The sequence below is a fragment of the Chenopodium album genome, chromosome 10, assembly GCF_948465745.1.
Source record: "Chenopodium album chromosome 10, dcCheAlbu1.1, whole genome shotgun sequence".
Classification (NCBI taxonomy): Eukaryota; Viridiplantae; Streptophyta; class Magnoliopsida; order Caryophyllales; family Amaranthaceae; genus Chenopodium; species Chenopodium album.
Window position 1 is genome coordinate 18,852,849 of NC_137843.1, and position 20,427 is coordinate 18,873,275.

The following is a 20,427-nucleotide window of genomic DNA, read 5'->3' on the forward strand; positions in this document are numbered from 1 at the left end:
ATTCGTTTTGATCGCAAGATATTTCTTTATATGGAGCGTTTATAGCGTCAAGCGAAGGGAGCATTGTGGCAGCCTACTCCACAACTTGGTTGTGGCGTGTAATATGTTGGCCACAACCTGGTTGTGGGCGTCTATATTGGAGCAAGGGAGAGGCGAAGGCAGCCCACTCCACAGCCCGGTTGTGGCGGTTTTCTTCGTGCCACAACCCACCTGTGGCAGCTCGTTTTGGTGGCGTTTGAGAGTCCTATTTAGATAAAAAATATCTAGTTTTATGCTAGGATATAAATAGGTTTTAGATAGTCTTTTATTGATCACTTTTTCATATATTATTTTAGACTTTTTGGGTATTACGTTCTTCCGTATTATTTTCTAGGGTTTTGCTTTCAAGATTCAAGATTTCATAATTAATTATAAGTATTGATTTCTTCTCTCAATTCTTTTATTTTATTATTGTTAATTATGTTTTCTTTATTGATTATCATTCTTGATTTCATGAATATGTGTGAGTAGTTTCTTTATTCCAAGATCTAGCGGAACCCGAATATGATTAATGCTTGATTTAATTCTTTAAATTCTCTAATGATAATTGCAATTGATATGCTTAATTGATTGTGCTCATGCCAATACTAGATTAGGGATAATTGGTATTGTTATTAATCCATTGTTTTAATCGCAACGGGAGTTGGGTTTTGACGGATTTGAATAAATCAAATAAGGGTTTGAAGTTCATCACGGGAATAGTTGATGGATGATTAGGAAGTTAGGGTAATGTGCTCAAGGTCTTTAATTTACATGATTCCACGGAAGTAGGCTTGATTGTAATTAGGGAAGCCATTGATAACTCGGGAGAGACCATTGGTACTATTTAGGGATTACTTTTCCTCTTTAATCAATTGAATTATATGTTAGGGGTAGAACAACTATTGCATTAATTGTATTCATGGTAATGCTTGATCTTGGATGTCTTTAGTATTTTATTATCATATTATTTAGTTTAATCGTCATTCTTGATATTTAGTAATTAATTCTCAATTATTTGATTTGGTTACTTGCTTTGTAGTTACTTGAGTCTAATTAATTAGTTGAACCATAGTCTCTTGGGATCCGACCCTTGCTTGCCCATCTACATAGTAGTGGTCTAGTTAGGTTTATATTTTGTTAGGTACGCAACACGCCTATCACCTATGAATCTATGGTAGGAAATAACACTTAAACATGAGAGTGAATAGCGATGGTCTTTGATAATCTAGTGTCTTGTGTTTTCAAGTACTTTAAATATAATCTATATTTGCAAAGTAGTAGGAAATATATATAACAAGTGGATATACAGTAGTGAGATGAAAGTATGAAACATTGTAAAATATAAAATTCAATTATTTAATGTCAATACTCAGCAATCAACACTCAAATATTTATTATTGTAAAAAAAATATAATTAGATTTAAAAATCAGTAACTAAAATTTCCAAGTTTCTCACAGGCTTATCGAGTTGAGTAATGATTTCGAGTCGAACCCTCCGTCATATATGAGCATTAATCTCTTTAGTATGTATAATGAATGATTGCTTATCAAACCTTCTTTCTCAACCCAAAAGCCCAACAAGATAGTGGACATGTTTTATTCATATGAAAAAAATGGCTATGGCTTCATAAGGAAACACTTTAATTCAAAGATACGTTGGTAATGAGAGTGCACTATTGTAATATCTAATTATAATTATATGGAAAAATTGATTCTAATAATACAACCTTTAGTCAGTCTGCTTAAAACAGGATGACCTTTGGATTAATCATGAATAATACAAACTTTGGCACCCATATGCTCTCAACCGTCCAAATAACTGATAATCGGCTATTTAGGTGAAAAAAAAATCTGAGGTGGCATATTTTCATCTAAAACCATAGAAATATAACACCTGTCATTATATAATTAGCCACTTTTTTTTTTAACATAAGCTTTTTTCCTCATCTTCTCCTCTTGCCTCTTTTCTCTCTCCTCCCTTCAGTGACCTTCTCCATCTTCAATTACTTGAGACCTTCTCCATCTTTCTTGTGACCATCATTTCCCATCATTCTCATGAGATTTTGTACGAATTTCTAAAGTACCCTTCCATTAATCATCATTTTCGTAATGCTAATAATAAAAATCCGTAAAAAAAAGTTAGGATGGAGAGGTGTTACAATCAACAAAGTTTCCAGCTGCAACTTTGTTCTCGCACTTACACCATGGCCTCTTCTCGAGCTTTGGGCGGCCATCAAAACGCCCATAAATGCCACGGAGTAGCCGCTTGCACCCTATTCTCCTCGACCTCCTCTAACTTAAACACCACCACTCCCATAAATTGTGCATCACTCCTTAATACTTTAGTGGGTAATCGACTGTTCTTAGGCGCCTTCATTGTGAATTCTAGTGTAATTCTTCTGTGGTGGCTGCAATGGAGGCCAGCGGTGCTGGGTTTTTCATATTTGATGCGCGAGTAGAGAGAAGGTTGAAGCAATTTAGTTTATTTAAAAACAATTTAAGACCAATAAAAATGTAATGTAATGCTTTTATTTTCAAATCTTGGTTGGTGATTAGTGATTGTGATCGCTTGGTGGTTATGAGTGAGGGGTGGGTGGGTGATTGTGGTAGCCGACGGAATTCAAGCAGGAAGTCTGGTGGATGATTGTGGTGGCCTGGGTTGTTATGGGTGAAAGGAGGGTGGGTGCGGACGTGCGGTTATGGCATTGTTGGGAAAGGGTGGCACTGGGGAGACATGGTTGTTTTCGGGTGAGTTACGTTGTGGGCAACAAATGGAGGGTGGCGGATTGGTGGTAACTGGAGATGGAAAAGATGATGTCCTGGGCTGGCATGGTTATAATTGCCATTAGGACAAATGAATTTCAAAGGAAATGAACATAAAAAAAAAATAGTGAATTGCTATTCACCGCCCAATTATTACAAAAAAAAACCCTTAAATTATTAACTTTTTTCCAAAAATACCCTTTAAAATTTCTTACTCCCCATTCTTCCCTTTGACTGATTTTTTCCCCTCACTGATATTCTCTCATTCAACCATACCCACAAGCCACAACATCTCTCTCTCATTCACTCACACCAGTCCACCAGCCACCACCACCACACCACAACTAGGGATGGCAATCCAATTCGAATTCCATCCAAGTCCGCCTCGATCCGAAGAAAAAAAATCTGATCCAAATTCGAAAAATTAAAATCCGACTCCGACTTCGATAAAAAAGTCTGAATCCTAATAGGAGTCGGATAGGATTCAGACTCTGCGACAAGTCCTACCCGATTGCTCCGAATCCGGCCCATGTACCTGGGTCCGACCCGAATCTCCCGTAATCCACAAATTTATCCCACTTGAATTAGGCACAATAAGTCAGCAACTTTGAAATCTAAACAAAAAATAACAAAATCCTAATACCTAACTCAACGGTCACTCCAGCGACTCTCTCTACCACACACACTCTCTCTCTCTCCTCTCCCCCCTTCTCTGTTGCGGCGGCTCCCTCTGCACTCCGGCGGTACAGTACTCTAGCACTATGGGACGACAGTGCAACACCACAAGGTAAGCCGTTGCATTGATATATTAATGGAAATAAGATTTACCATGGGGGCGGAGATCGTTGCTGATAACCATGAGAGTATGTATATTGTTTTATGTGACCAAATACTTTAGTGAATAGGAAGGAGAAATTGCCCGCCTCCTAGCCATTTTTGATAAGTGCAATTGCTCTATTTTACGTGCAAGACAAAAATTTAATGAGCATAAAGAGTTTTAGTTCTTCTTAAATCAAATTGTCAAGCGGACTCGGATTCGGAGATCCAGTTGTTTAGGCGGATCGGACCCGGGTTACATGGACTCGGATTCGGACTCGGATTTGGGGTCCGATTGTTAATCGGGTCGGATTCAGATTTTGCAAGATCCGATCCGAGTCCGATCCATTGCCATTCCTAACCACAACCTGTCGTCCGCACCACACGACACCCCTTGTTGCCTCCAAGAACAGCTCATGCATACTGCCTCCCACTTCACACGACACCACATGTCGCCTTCAAGAACACCTCCTACTGCTACCCACACCACATGACAACCACTTGCTACCGCCCACAACGCTAAACATCGTCGTCCACCACCGCACCACACCACCACATCTCTACCAAAATATTGTAAAGGATCCTATTGAACAAAAAATGAAAAATTAATCGATAAAACAACAAAAGCGCAGTACAAAAAATTGAAAAAGGGTGAGACTAGATCAAATTGAGCCTTCACTATGAACAAGACTAGATTAAATTGAGAGCACACCATGGAGGGGCCTAGGTCAAATTCAGTCTCTACCATGGAAGGGCCTAGGTCTATTTTAGTCTCCACCATGGGTAAGACTGAATTTGCTCCAGTCTGTCCCATGGTGGAGACTAGACGGGATCTAGTCTCCCCTTAGTTTTTCTGAAAAAAAAATTGAAATAGAGACGAGAATTACCATGTTTTCGCTGAATTATACATCATCTTCCGCCCTTTATAGGACTTGTGCAACCTCGTTACTTGGATTTTTGTGCGTCGGTGGATGGAGGTGGTGGTGGGACAGAGAAAGAATGTGTAAACCATAAAAATGGTGGTGGTGTTGTGGTATTGTGGTGGTGGTGGTAGCAGTGTTGTGGTGATGGTGGCACTACATATGGTGGTGGTGGAAGACGTGGCAGTAGCAAGAAAGGAGGGACAAGGAGGTGGTGGTATAGGTAAAAAAAGAGATGGGCAATTTAAGTAAGTCATTTTAAACTAGGGCGTTTTGTGTAAAAGCAAGGCGGTAAATAACAATACCCAAAAAATAACGGCCACGTAGGATATGTAACTTGCTACAGCAAGTCATAAGTAGCTGCAGCCTAATAGAAGAAGATGGGAGCAAAAGTTTGTATTAGTGTATTACTATTAGTTAATCTAAAAGTCAGCCTATTTTAAGCAGACCGGCCAAAGATTGTATTATTATATAGAATCAATTTTTCCTAATTATATTAGAGATATTAATGGTCGAAGAAAATATGAAGTTTTATTTTAGGTTGTGAGGAGAAAGAAACTATATGAACTAATATAACAACAATTTGGATTATTTTTCTTAAATCAAATTACTCTCAAAAATATAATATTGCAGAAATGAAAAGAGTGTGTACTAAATAATAATTTCAGACAAAGAGTAACTCTATTTTTTTTTTTTTTATTTTTTTTTTATTTTTTTTTATAGATCAATTCAGTTACGTAAGTGCTTCGGACGTGATAAAGATACATAGTTTATAAATAGTAGAAACAATGAATATGTTAGTACGTATTGCTTTTATATACTTTTAATGTTTACTTAATAATATTCAAATGTCTAGCCGCTTTCTTGAAATTAATTAGTATGTTACCTTAATGTTTGTTTTATGTTAGTTTCTCATGCCAAATTTTGACAAGTTGGTAATCACAAAATCTACTAGTATAGATATTCATCTGTGATTAACATTTTTTATGGAAAAAGTTATCCCACATCGAAATTTATATAGCTATACTTGGAGAATCAAGATATACTAAACAATATAAAGTTGTGAGAATCATGATATGATTGAAAAAGTGGTGATGCTAATCTCTATATAGATCAGTATAATCATGCTATCATGAATAAGCTCATTGATAGAAAGCTTTACAAATTACAATAAGTTTTGTAGAGAACTTGTCCCACATCGGTCATAAAAACCAAAGCTGGTAGGTAAAGATGTTATAAATAGAATCGATAATAAAGATATATGTGTTAGAGGTAAGTTGTTATAGAAACAAGATCTAACCCTAACAATAGTTTTCATGTACTTGGATCTTAGGCCTTCTTTTTAGGCTTTGACCTAATTTCAACTTTGGGCTTGGACTTTGTACTAGCTCTATTAGTATCTTGATTAGTTAAATTTTACAGTTTAACAGTACTATTTTTTTTTTTTTTTTTAATTAGAAACTCAGATATTTCGAACATCCAAAAATTTTAAGAGGCGATTCGTATTTGATCCGAAAACCTAGATATTTGATCCAAAATATCCGAATATAGAGAAACCGGATTGGATATAGAGAAACCGGATTGGATATCCGTTTTTTGAATCGGATTGACCGGATCATGGGTTGGATTTTTTTTGGACAGCCCTAGTTTTCACTTATAACTTGGGAGTTCTCTTCAATTTATTTTTACCAAACATAAATTATTTTTATAGATTAAAACCGATTTTTGCTTATCTTTACTATTAATTTAAAATCGATTTTATGTTATCCGTACCATAAAGGTATTTCAGTATTCCGTTTAAGGTCGTTCCATAAAGATGTTCCAGTTTCTACTTTATTCCTCTTTTGGTAAGTAAATACTACTCCCTCCGTGTTTTTTTAAGTGTTACACTTTGACCGGCACATAGTTTTAGGCAATTTAATTGACTTAAATAAAATAAGAGGTAAGTGGGGCAGATGGAGTATTAAAAAGTTATAAAAGAAAGATAGTAGGGTTAATAGTTTATTAAATAGTAATGAATGTGAGAGGAAAGATATAATAAAAAAAGTAGTAGTGGGTTTGAGTGGGGACCATAAAAGGAGAGAGATATAATATTTTAATATAACTTTTTACCAAAAGAGGAAGTTTAACACTTAAAAAAACACAGCCGAAAATGAAAAGTGTAACACTTAAAAAAAACACGGAGGGGGTATTTTTTTAATGCCCCTTACCCCACCACATGGGTCCACTTTATCCATTTAATATTACCCATGTGTCTAGACAAGTTTACCTCTCCTACACTAAAAGTCAAAGAAGTAACCCACTTGCATTTGTTTATTAATATTCCTTGGTCTATGGAGCTATAGTAAACTGGAACATTTTTGTGGAACGGAGGGAATATTTATTCTTTAACTCTATTGATTTTTACTGAATAAAACTGCTTTTACTTATTTGAACTTATTTTTACTGAAAAACTGATTTTACCTGAATATTTTTTTTAAGGTGAAGAGAACAAAGCCTTAGTAGATTAATGCTATGTTCAATTCAACTTATTCAAGGAGTTAAGTGCTTATTTTAAAAAATATCATATCAGATCAGAAAACATCAGATAGATCAAAATACTTCAATTTAAATCAGAAAAATTAAGATCAGATCAAATCAATATTTTTAAACATTGTACTTAAAACAAAAAATAAACATAATAATGATGATAATAATAACAATCAAATTAAAATGATTGCAATAGTAATAATAGTATAAATTACAACAATTAATGCAACAATGATAAGAACAACGACAATAATGAATCATAGATTACATCAAGCTAAATTAGCGAAAAATATATCGTTTGACAAACTTCCATCTAAACTAGTTGTTAATATGCACTGTATATACGTTTGTTATTAACAATAAAATAATGAATCAATATTAAAATTTTTATTTTCATTCAAAAGGAATACTTAAGTTGCACAAGCAACTTATATATATGACCAAGTATTTCTATACTCTAAAAAAAGAAAAACTATCCAAAACCATTTAAATATTTTTTTTATACTTAGCCCCTATTCATTTCAACTTATTTTTACTGAACTTAAATTATTTTTACTGATTAAAACTGATTTTTACTTATTGGAACTTATTTTTATTGATTTAAAACTTATTTTTACTGATTAAAACTGATTTTTACTGATTAAAACTTATTTTTACTGATTTTATGGTGTATTTGTTCTTTGAGTTTACTGAATTTTACTGATTAAAACTAATTTTTATTGAACTGGACTTATTTTTACTGATTTTAAAACTTATTTTTACTTATTTATACTGATTAAAACTTATTTTTACTGAATATTATTTTTTTAAAGTGAAGTAAACAAGGCCTTAGTTGACTTAGAGTGGTTCATAACTTGCTTGTATATTAAGTTTCACTCTGAAGGGATATATGGTGAATTATGTGATGCACTAACAAATTATTAACATTCGGTTAACAAAAAGGGTAATTAGATGTATTCATCAAAAACTCGGGTATTTTGTGAATTTTGAAAATATTAAGGGTATTTCATGAATAAACTGAAAACTCGGAGACATTTCATAAAAAACTTGTTTATAAAATGAGCACAATGTTAAAATTAAGTTAAAAGTTTTGACATAAAAATGGTACTAGCGCTATATGCACACGATGTGTGCAAAATTTCATAATAGAGATGATAGTGTAATTGTTTTCCTTTTACAATTATAACCTTACTAAAAGGATATTATAGGTATTTTACGTGGACATCATTCCCTCACCCCTTCCCTATAATAGAGATACATCAAATTAAATTTCGCAAGTTCAATTTTAGAAGTACATGTACATGACAGTTGACACGCATTGTGCCTAAGAAATGTAGTGATCATGAGTCAGAGTAGTCTAAAAGGTTGGCATTTGAATTAGGGGACCTTGATGTATACTCTGCTACAAGTTTTGAGAATGAGGATGACTTGTTATGTAACAACCTCGTAGGAGAATCATACTCTTCGACGGATCCTGCAAAAGACATCACAAATACATTAAATTGTACAGATGTTTAAACATCATCAACTTCAATTGAATGTATAGGAGGTAGAGTCTAAGAAATATAAGAGTTACGCCCTCCGTCTCTTTTTATATGCTACATTCTAACTTTGGGCACTATTTATATAGAAAATTTGACCGTCTTTAAATTTATATACGTACGGAAAAATATAGTAATATAGGATCCTGTTGATTCGTCTCAATATGTATTTTCCAAATATATAAATTTTATAATTTTTTCCTATGTATAATTTGTGATATTAAGTTTTGAAATTGTGTCTCGAAAACTGTGCAAAAGAGAATGTAGCATATAAAAAGAGACGGAGGTAGTATATATCTACAGATAGGAGGTATTAGTATTACCTTGACTAAGAAGCAAGACCATATCGCTGTCAAGAACTGAAGTAATGCGATGTGCAATGATAATGAGGGTACAATCAGAAAAATGGTGCTTAAGAGTTTGCTGGATAAGATTATCGGTGGCTGTGTCAACTGATGCAGTTGCTTCATCAAGAACTAACACCTTGCTTTTCTTGAGTAGTACTCGTCCAAGGCAAACTAATTGTCTCTGACCCATGCTCCAGTTCTCCCCATTCTCATGAACTGTATGCATTGTTGCAAAAACCAAGCATTGACATCTGTTTAAAAAACTTCGTATATACAAGTCACAAATATAATTGGAATTAATAGATACATAGACAGACCTTTAGAATCCAACTTCCGATCCATCTTCCTCACCTCATCTCCAAGTTGACACTTATCTAAAGTCTGAGTAAATTATAAAACATTTGAGTTAGCAAGTATAGTTTACTCAAAAATTATTTACCAAGGGCAAAAGACAAAAACTCACATCCCATATTTGTTCATCTGTGTACTGCTCAAGTGGGTCTAAATTGCTTCGAATAGTTCCTTGAAACATGGTTGGATCTTGAGGAATAATGCTCAGTCTTGATCTCAAATCTTGGAGTCCAATGGTTGAAATATCAATGCCATCAATCACAATACAACCAGCGGTAGGTTCAACTATCCGGAAAAGTGCCTGTATCAAAGTTGATTTACCACATCCTGTTCTTCCAACAATACCTGCTTTCATCCCTCCCGGAAAAGTGCATGTCACACCGTGCAGAACAAGTGGCAAGTGTGGAGCATACTGGACCTGCAAATGATGAATACCGACTTCCCCATGTGATGGCCAAGAACAATCCGGCCTGTTTTCTTCTATGATAAGAGGAGCCTCACTTGGAATGGTCATGTATTGAAGAATTCTCTCCACTGATATCATTTTGTTTTCACAATGGGAGAAACTCCATATTAGCGCAATTAGGCTCTGGTTAAGGGTGAGCCCATACATCACAACTAACCCTGCAATTGCTGTGCATGAAAATAAAAGTTGTAAATCAAATTTACCAAGAAGAAGGAAAACAAAGAAAAGAAATTGATACAATACAACATACCAGGATCTAAGCTTTCTGCAAAGTACATCGTGAGAACCAAAAGGAAGGCAAATGTAATACAAGAGAATACATCCAGCCGCAACATTAGCCATTTCATTGCGGCAGCAAGTTGGAACTCAGGGCGAGAATATGCATCCACTATTTTCATATAAGTTGATTGGAATCTTGACTCTTGATCAAAGCTCCTGATAGTTGATATTCCAGAAATTGTTTCAGCAAAATATTGAATAACAGGAGCTTCGCAAACTCGACTCAATCTCGATAGTTCTCTTGATGCAGGCATATAGTATTGCTGCATTTGGTAAAATAGACGCATAATGCTTCAGAATATGGTCAGGAACGGTATTGACATACTATAGGCTCGAAGCCAAGTATTTATTCAGCAAAAGGCCAGTTTAAGTGGTATAGATATCAAAACGACAAAATTCCAAGTGAAAGCTAAACACAGATATTGATCAATCTTACTTTCTGTAATAATATAATCATATTAACATGATTTTGGTAAGATCAATAAACAAAAAACAAAATGTAGAAGCAAACAGAATCTCGGGCATCCTATTTTTCCCAATCTGTAGGTTACATGATGCCTAATCAAAGAAAGTGTTAGATTGATTTTTTTTATTCACTTATTTTGAGGAACTTTTAGTGTCCCCTTCACCTATATATTGAATGTAATATACATAGAAATTCAATTCACCTACTTTTGATACATTATCACCAGTTATTTGTAGGATCACATCCTTAAAAGGAATTACCTGATACATGATGGAAGCGAAAAGCAAGGGGATGAATATGACCAAAACCTCCCATGCTACTGTAGACATCACAGCAATAATTCCCAGAAGTTGGATGATGTCAAAAATAAGGCCATGAAGTAGGGACGGAATTCGAGTCTCCACAGAACTTTGATCTGTTGAACACTAAATAAGATGAAGTGTATTGAACTAGTTAGTAAAAGAATATTAAACCTAGTATCTCTTTTGTGACAAGTGTTAATCAGACTCATCATTTCATCTCAAGCACCCGTTATGTATCCTCAATACTCCAACATAGGTATGACACTTACACTTCTTTTCGGAAAAAAAATGGAAATTTATGTGAACTAGTCAAAGTCTGACAGAGTACCTGAGTCCTAGTAGCATAGATTGTGATTTATATTTACTATTTTAGTTATTTGGGAACTGAAAAAATTAAGTTAGATGAATGATCATGACTTACTCTGTTGAGAATTCTTCCAGTAGGTGTAGCATCAAAAAAGGACATAGGAGCACGGAAAATGGTCGCAAGCATTCTATTGAAAAGTAGGGTAGCAGTTCTGTATCCTGTGGCAAGAACAAGCATGTCTACAACAAAGGTGCAGAAACATATGCCAATGGCCAAGGATGCATAGACAATCATTAGTGTGGATCCACTAACAACAGGTCTAACATCCTTTGACGATGGAGTTGCCCATGCTAACCAATAATTGCTCCCTATTTGAAGAATTTGTAAGATAATTGAGGCTAGAACTACAAGAATCACTAGAACTCCTCCATATGCAGTTGTAATGTATGTCCAATAGACAAGAAACCCGACCCTTCCCCTCTCTTTCTTCTTCTGATATGAGCTGTGATGCAGGTGGCAATCCATCAGGTTCATTATCTGCTTCACCATCCACATTGATAATACTTGTTGTGTCGTCTGCAGAATTATGAAATGCCTTGTTGGAATCAAGTGTAGACGACAGAGCAGCACTTTGTGCACCTACAAGTTGTATAAAATCGGACCCTTGAACAAGGATGTCATCGTACTTCCCAACTTGTGCAATCCTTCCATTTTTCATGACCTTATAAGAAATTCAAAGTAACAATAAGATTTGTCATAGAAGTTAGGAGACTTGATATAAGTGAAGCAAAGTAGAAGCTATATCACTGAACTCACCACAATTAGATCAGCAGCGTTTAAGAACTCAACTTGATGAGTAACATATATAACAGTTTTCTCCCTCAGAAGACCAAGCAAAACTTCCTATAATCCAAAATCAAAAGATGGTATTTCCAAATTAATACTTTAATAATCTTTCTACTTTTGTGCATATAAAACAAGGGAATGATATAAATAATTCACCTTGAATAAATGAGAACCAGTATGAGCATCAACAGCACTAAAAGGATCATCAAATAGATAGATATCTACATCATGGTACAGAGCACGAGCAATTTGTATTCTTTGCTTCTGTCCTCCACTTAGATTGATACCTCTTTCACCAATAACAGTTTGATCACCAAATGAGAGGATCTCCAAGTCCTTCTTAAGACAACAAGCTTCGAGTACTTGATCATATCTTTGAGGGTCCATCTCCTTCCCAAACAATATGTTCTCTTGAACTGTACCACTTTGTATCCAAGGTGACTGAGCAACATAAGCCTTCGTCCCACACAACTTGATTGCTCCTGTTATCTTAGGCATTTCACCCAAAATGCAAGAAAGTAAGCTCGATTTGCCTGAACCAACAATACCACATATGCCAACCTTCATACCATGATATACTTTAAGGTTTATATCTTTTAATGTCGGAGTGGCATGTGGTGAATTATTATCCCATGTAAAGTTCCCATCAACAATCTCAATTGATATATCAGAACAACCCAATGGAAGCTTCGCTAAACCATCATCTTGGATCACATCAAGGGAAAGAAAAGAGGCAATTCTTCCAAGGGAAACCTTGGCTTGAACGAGTAAGGATATTGTATCGGGGAGGAGGAAGATGGGCTCTTGAAGAACCCGAAAGGTTGCAAGTGCGGACAAAATCTGCCCCATTTTGAGTGGGATTCCAATATATATACAAGAACTAAAAGTAACCAAAGCCACAGAAGTTGGACCTATTCCATAAAAAAAACTTATTACTACTGAACTATATAGATACTTCTTCAACCATTGCATCTCAACCTTTCTTATTTGAAGAATCTTAGACAAAAAACTCATCCCCCATCCTTGAAACTTAAGAACTCTCATATTCCTTAACGTCTCAATAGTAACCTTCATTCTGTTATCCTTAGATTCCATTAATTTCTTTTGAAACTTTTCCTGCCATGTGATAAATAAAGAATTTGCTACCATAAAAATTAATGTTACAACGAATGCACCAACAGAGGCAAGAACTCCCAACTTACTGTATAAAATAAGCAGTGCTATAGCAATTTGGAAAAAGATCAACCATGTATCATGCAAGTAGACAATGAAACCTTGAATTTTCTCGACATCAACAGCCACGGCATTAATAAGTTCTCCTCCACTCCTACTACCACCCTGATCGCCTTGCAATTGTGATGATGCGGAGGGAAGGGCCAAACACTTTTCATAGAGCATTACAGTTATCACTCCACGAATTCTAAGTCCAATTTGTTGCATCTTAAAGATCCAGTGTCTCCGTATGAAATCCACAAGAAAAGTTGAGGTACAAAACGTTAAAGCAAGAATGTCGCCCTGATTCTGAAATCTCTCCCTCCCACTAAGACATTGAACAAAATCATCAATGAGATATGGAGCAATATATTGAGCTAATGTGTATAATATTGCCAATAAAGCTGTCCAAATAATTTCCTTCCAAACCGACAAGAAGAATGCCTTTGTAAGCCCGAACTCAGTAGTTACAACTCTATTCATACGAATACCACCAACATTATGAAGAAGCCTACTTTGGAACACGGGAACTGCTCCAAATACGCTATTAGAAATGCCTAGTTGAGGGATATCGTCAAGGTCTAAGGTGTTTTTCTCAACACCTAGAGCAAGTAAAGGAGTTAGCCAAGAAAAAAAGAGAGTACGTAAAAGACCAGCATTTTCGTAAGGAGTTACTGTATCACACCCTCTAGCCTTAACCTTACTATTTGAACAAGAATCAGCATGATCCAAAAGGGGCTCTTCAAGATTAGAGACATCTTGATTCTCACTTTTCATGGACCCTACACAAGTTTGACAGAGAAACAAGACAATGAATTTCATATGCATTTGCTAATTTCTACAAGAATTGTCAACGATTTCATACGCACTAGTTAATTTCTAGGAAATTTGTAAATAACCACCCCTAAAAGCACACTTTGTTGAACTAACCACCTTTTTTACAAAATTATAGAATACCACTCCTTAAACTTAATTAAAACCATTGGCGGTCACCACCCTTTCTCATATTCCAGCCAGTATTCCGACTTAAGGAAGACGATGAATCATTGTCGCTTCAACCTAGAATCATTGTCGCTTCAACTTTGAAAGCTATTCGATTTAGATGAATTAGTGAAGAGATTCCTCTGTAATTTCCTTGATTTGGTGCAAAAATAAGTAGATTTTGAAAATTTTGGGAGATTGTTACGGAGCGTTAGTTTCAACTGAAGGGAGGAAAAAAATTAATCTATAAAAACTTTATAATCCGGTCCTTGAAATATGTAATTTGGATTGAAGGTAGTAAAAAGTATAGAGTAACCGTTATGGAGGAAGCCCCAGTTAATCAATTTGATAAACAAAATTTGTTTAACAAATGATAAAATGGTAAATAAAACAACATAAATACCTAGTAATCACGGCATTTTCGTAAATATATCAACAACAGTGAGACCAATATGTAATAAAAAATTGTTGATTTATTTACAATTTTATCATTTGATAAACAAATTATTTATCATATTGATAAACTTAAATTTTCTCTTTTTGTAATCAATTTATTGTTTCATAAACAATGGCTGACTATTATTACAAATACTACAAAAAATATTTACAAAGACACGTACCAATTACCTCGAAACCACGGAAAGATAATGATCACTTGACTAAATAAGCAAAGACAATTAATTTCCAACGAATGAGTAGAAGTCCGTGACCAAGATAAGTATAAAGAACATATGATAAATTAAGAATGTGAGTATTTCTTGTATGATAAAAAGAACAGAGAACTAAGTATTAGTAAAATTTAAAAAAAGAAAAGGACATGAAGGGAAATTAAAAATAATATATGCGTTTGCAACCATTGATTACCATTGTTGAATGTTAAAAATGAAATCATTAATAAAAAGCATAAATGTTCATTAATTAGGGAATAATATAGGAGTATATTATAATTGATGCTGTGAAAAAAATACCTTCAGGCATTGTGATGATTATACAACGTTGGATTATGATTTATGAAGGGAAGAGTAAGTGTTGGTGAGAATACCGGCGAGTAAGTGTTGGAGAATGGAGCCAGCAGGAAGGAGTCTACGCTGCAGAGTCGCTGCTTCACGCATTGCCTATTCTAACTTTACTTTTTCCTTCTGCAAATTAAAACTACTTTATAGGGAGGAGGGCCACCTTAGAAGCTCTGTGACGTATGTTTAATTTGACCCTAGTTGTTTTCAGTTATGACTAGCCGAATAGGGAGTCAAACTTAGTGGCTCTATTATAGAACAGTGTTTGAGGTTGCAATTTCGAGTACCATGCACACGGTACTCCAGGTTTTATAAATCTCATGTTATTTTGATGTTAACTCTTTGTTACTTTAAATTATATATATATACTCCCTCCGTCCCCAAATGATAGTCACTTTTGAAGAAAAATCACGGGAATTAAGGAGAATTAAAGAAAGTACATCGAAAAAGTAAATTTACATTGGGTATGCAAAAAAGTAGAGAGAGAAAGTAATTAAAGTACATGGGAAAGGAAAATTTACATAGGAAAGTTAAATTTGCACAAATATTTTTGCAAAAGTTAGAGAATTTTGATAAAAAAATAATATTAATGGTACTTGAAAAAAGCAAATGTGACTTACATTTTGGGTCACTAAAAATGGCAAAAGTGACTATCATTCGGGGACGGAGGGAGTATTATATTTAAATGCATGTATGTTATTTCGTTATTTTTGTCATTCATCTTTCTCTTGCACTCACTCTCTCTTCCTCTCAGTTACTCCAACTCAAAATCATACACTTTCTCTCTCCTTTCTTCTTCCAATTTTCTGGGTTTTCTAGGAATCAACCTCACTCTCACTCTCTTCCTCTCACTACTCCAACTCTAAATCTAACACATTTTCTCTCTCCCCTTTTCTTCTTCTAATTTTCTGTGTTTCTTAGAAATCAATTGATTTGAAAGTAATTTAAGAGTGTAAATGTGTTTATGTCCAGAAATTTAGTATCTTCTAAAGTGTTTGATTCTCTTCAGGATCCTTAAAACTCAACACTGCTAATGTTATTTTGATGTGAATTTATTATTATTTCAATTTATATATATGTTATATTTAAATAAGTACATGTTATTTAATGTAAATTAAAAATAGCATGAGTTGGGGTTGAAGTAATAAATAAGTAAATAACATATTGTTGTAACAAAATAACACAACATTTAAACAAAATAACATAAAGTTTACGCAAAATAACACAAATATATTGTGTAAGGAGTACCATGATCCATAGTACTTAGGGAGTATATAATACTAATTGGTTTGAGGTAGCACACCCCATAACCATAACAAATTGAAGATGAGCCACTTACATATGTGCAGTCGATAGAGATGGACAACTTTTTAGTATATACGGCTATTTCACCAAATACCACTGAATACTTACAAAATTCACCAAATGCCATTAAATTTTTCAAAATTCACCAAATGTCACTGACAAACAACACAATGACACCTCATGCCACTAATAGCATATGGACATTAGTTTTTCGTTAATGCAATTCTTATTTCACTAAATGTCATTATTTTGAAAAATTAGTTCACCAAATGCCATTACATTTTAAAATTAATACACAATAATTATTTATTTTAATGAATAAAAATAATACTTTTTTTCGATTTTCGTGACGAATACTGTACGGGTAAGGTTTTGGGGGTCATTTTGACCATTTATGGTTACAAATAAAACTCGAAATTGGCAAAAAAAAAAAAAACGTAAATACCCTGTTTCGCCATTTTTTTCCGAAAAAAATTACGATATCGACATACAAAATGGGGCATATATGTTATTTTTTAGTCAATTCCGAGCTTAATTTGTTCTCATAGACAATCAAAATGACCCCCAAAATCTTACCCGATCAATTTTGATGGTTAAAAAATAACGACACGCTAATCGAAATATTTTTTAACACACAAAACGGAGCATTTACATTATTTTTTTGTCAATTCTGAGCTTAATTTGTTTCCATAAAAGATCAAAATGACCCCCAAAATCTTACCCGATCAATTTTGATGGTTAAAAAATAATGACATGCTAATCGAAATATTTTTCAACACACAAACGTAGCATTTACGTTATTTTTTTGTCAATTTCGAGCTTAATTTGTATCCATAAAAAATCAAAATGACCCCCAAAACTATACCCGATCAATTTTTGCCACAAAAATGAAGAAAAAAAATATTATTTTTATTAATTAAAGTAAATAATTAAAATGAATCAATCATATAATGACACGTGTCAAGATTTAATCTTAATGACTAACGGCTTAATGACTGACGGAGTTAACGGCCGTTAGTCATTAATGACATTTGATGAATTTTTTAAAAGCTCGATGGCATTTGGTGAATTTTGAAAACCTTAATAACATTTGGTGAATTTTTTAAATATTCAGTGGCATTTGGTGAAATAGCTGTAGTATATAATCCTACAAGAAGGAGTGGCTCATATCTATAAATTATAAATAAATATAAATATAAACCATATAAAAGCTCAACTCCCAATCTACTGTTGCTTAGTAACAGTGCCCTCTTATGAATAGTAAAAACTGGTGCTATTACATCATTACCCTCATCATTAATATATCACCAGTTTTGCCCATGATTGCATTGGCTGGGTTTTCTTAAGCAGGTGATTTTCCCTTCGTCGGTTCCTGGTTTTCCTCCATGCCTTTCGTTTTGCCGCCTCTTCCCGAATTCCCTCCAAAACAGTCATCTTGTAGGCTTTCTCTATTTCCATTCCCACCACCATTCATGAGCATAGCTAACATCGCAAGAATGGAGCAGCAGCGGTGAAATCCAAGGACGGCGGGCGCGGCTTCGAGCTTTTCGTGAATTTTCTACCATCACCGATTTCCCCTCCGTTACTGCTTTTTGGTAACACAATAAAATAAAATCTGATTATTATTGATGTTCATTTGATGGTTAATTACCGAACATTTTATTTATTTTTGCTGATTGTGAAATGGGATAATGTGAATTTTTGTGGGTATTTGAAAAATTGAGGTTTTTGTGGTTTAATCTAAGTTTGTAATTGAAATTTTCTAGGTATCCTCTCTTTGAAGCGATGTAGAATTTTACCACTACCACAACCTACGCCGCCGCAACCAGCGATAGATGCAGAACACAATCACCACATCTATGGATTACGGCTAGCCTATCTCAAACGGATCGAGGAACTTGAATAGTTTCATCGTAAAAAAAATTCCTGAACTGGACACCTGGTTCTCAAGGTTCGCAAACTCTAATCCCAACTATCTATGATTTTGTTGCTTTCTTGCTGTGATTGAATTCGTCTTTGACCTTATGTTAGCATTTGTTGGGTTTGATTCGTGATTACGTATGTCCAATTATCAGGTAATTTTCTCTAAATCTCTACTATTGCATGTTTGACCTTATAATTGTATTTGCGATTACTGTTATTAAATTTTTAGAAAATTAAATTATTGGGGAGGTTCTGGAATTTTGATAATTGAGTTGTTTTGTTTTTTTTTTTGTTGTTGTTTTTATTAAAGATATTAAAGTAATTAAATTCCTTATTTGGACTAGGAGTTATTGAACTGTGATGCAAGTAGTATATCTAAAGATTAGTTATTCAGTAATATCTTGATGTGCAGCAGGAATTGTGATAGGCATGGGGGGATTATTGGGGAAAGCGTTGAGCGATTCAATATGAAACAAAATGAATGTGAGGTTATCGAATTGACACTGTTATATTGATTGAGGAACTATAAGCAGTGGGAATAACGATGGGAAGGGCTCTTTATTTAGGATGAAGTGGGATAATATAAATAAGTGCAGGAAAATGGAAAGATTACTAGGTTTCTCTCTGAATTTTGAGCTAAGTGATGTTTTCTTTGTTCAGTTGATACTTCTTTAGCTTCCATTATGTCAAAAAACTGATCAGGTGTGAATAGAGGTTAGTAATCCGTTTATGGCTTTAGCATGTTAGTGCTGACTCATTGTCACAGCAATTAGGATTTGAATCATTGGAAATCCTTTACTTAATTCTTAGGACTAACAAAGTTGCCAATGCAAATGTCTTGAATTTATGCTTTTGTGGCATTTCAATTTCAATAGGCCACAAAATAATATTGGTGGACGTGGGAGCTCATAGCACCATGGACAGGGGTGCAAGTTAAAGTAACTGTTAAGTTCATTTTGGGGGAGCTGGACATAACCTATAGTCTTCCGTACATGATGGATTACTTACACTAGGGTGGGTTCAAGAGAGATGTAGCACTTTTGGTTGAGGTTGTTAAATGGTAAGGAGCTACTCCCCGCCAAAAAAAAAAAAAAAAAACGAAAAGAAAAGAAACAAGGAGCTGCTTACTTCATCAATCAAGAAAAGCCGGAAGAAATAAGCAACCATATTTTAGAATTCTTTGAAAAGTTTTAATCCTCTGGTATTCACAATATGCTCTTTGCTTGCTTAATGTATTTCAATATTCAACTTTTGTTGTTTTAGAAAGAGCAGAGCACGCTCTAATTAATTTGTATACCTGATTAACAAAGGTGTTGATATGGTGTGTCCCTTGTATAGTGTTCTCCATCTATGGGATCTCCTCCTTTTCCATTGTATAGTGTTTAATTATCCCCCTTTGTCTCAGTTTTTGGGATTCAAATAAGTTTTAGTACATTTTTTTCTTGCCACTAAGTCTGAAATATCTTGTGTTTTTGAAATCAAGTTTTGTTGAATGGTTTTGTTTCCAATGCTATCATTGTTTTTTTAGGAGCATGCATATTAATTCATTACTTCAATTTACATTATTATAGTTGCAATTATTTACAGTACCTTTTTTCGGGAGTTAGGATTGCAAGCCTAACAAATCTAACTTGGTAGATTGGCAAGCGTTGTTGAACCAAGGTTGTGTTCTTGAGAACTTGCTGTGAGAACAAGCTTGCTACGAGGTCCTTTATAAACAGATGTGTTGGCCTTGGTATTAGCTGCACCTTAAGCCAGGTAAGAAATGTGTTGACATTCTACAAGGTCTTCTTGGCTTGTGTGGAGAGGAAGTTGAGGAAGTTTTTATCGAGAATTTTCCTGATCATTAAATAATAATTAGGAATGTAATATATATTATTGTTGTAAGTATTGCAATGAATTTGGTAGTATTAAGGAATAATTAAGATGAAGGTAGTTTTCTTAATTATGTTTTATTTTTGATGGTACTCCCTGTGAAGAAGTTTTAAGCTAGCTTCTGTCTTGCACTTTTTCTGTATTTAATTTATCTCTTTTCTCCA

General features: G+C 34.4%; 1 pseudogene across 1 annotated transcript; it reads right to left on the minus strand.

The window, feature by feature from the left end:
- Nucleotides 1-8,217: 8,217 nt before the first annotated feature.
- LOC145564997 (ABC transporter C family member 3-like) lies at nucleotides 8,218-16,923 on the minus strand (annotated as a pseudogene). Its single transcript, XR_014094944.1, has 10 exons — nucleotides 16,911-16,923; nucleotides 12,111-13,948; nucleotides 11,925-12,011; nucleotides 11,223-11,829; nucleotides 10,760-10,924; nucleotides 10,005-10,296; nucleotides 9,401-9,921; nucleotides 9,255-9,318; nucleotides 8,914-9,153; nucleotides 8,218-8,523 (listed from the first exon to the last, which is right to left on the minus strand). The product of XR_014094944.1 is annotated as an ABC transporter C family member 3-like (transcript).
- Between the last annotated feature and the right edge of the window lie 3,504 nt (nucleotides 16,924-20,427).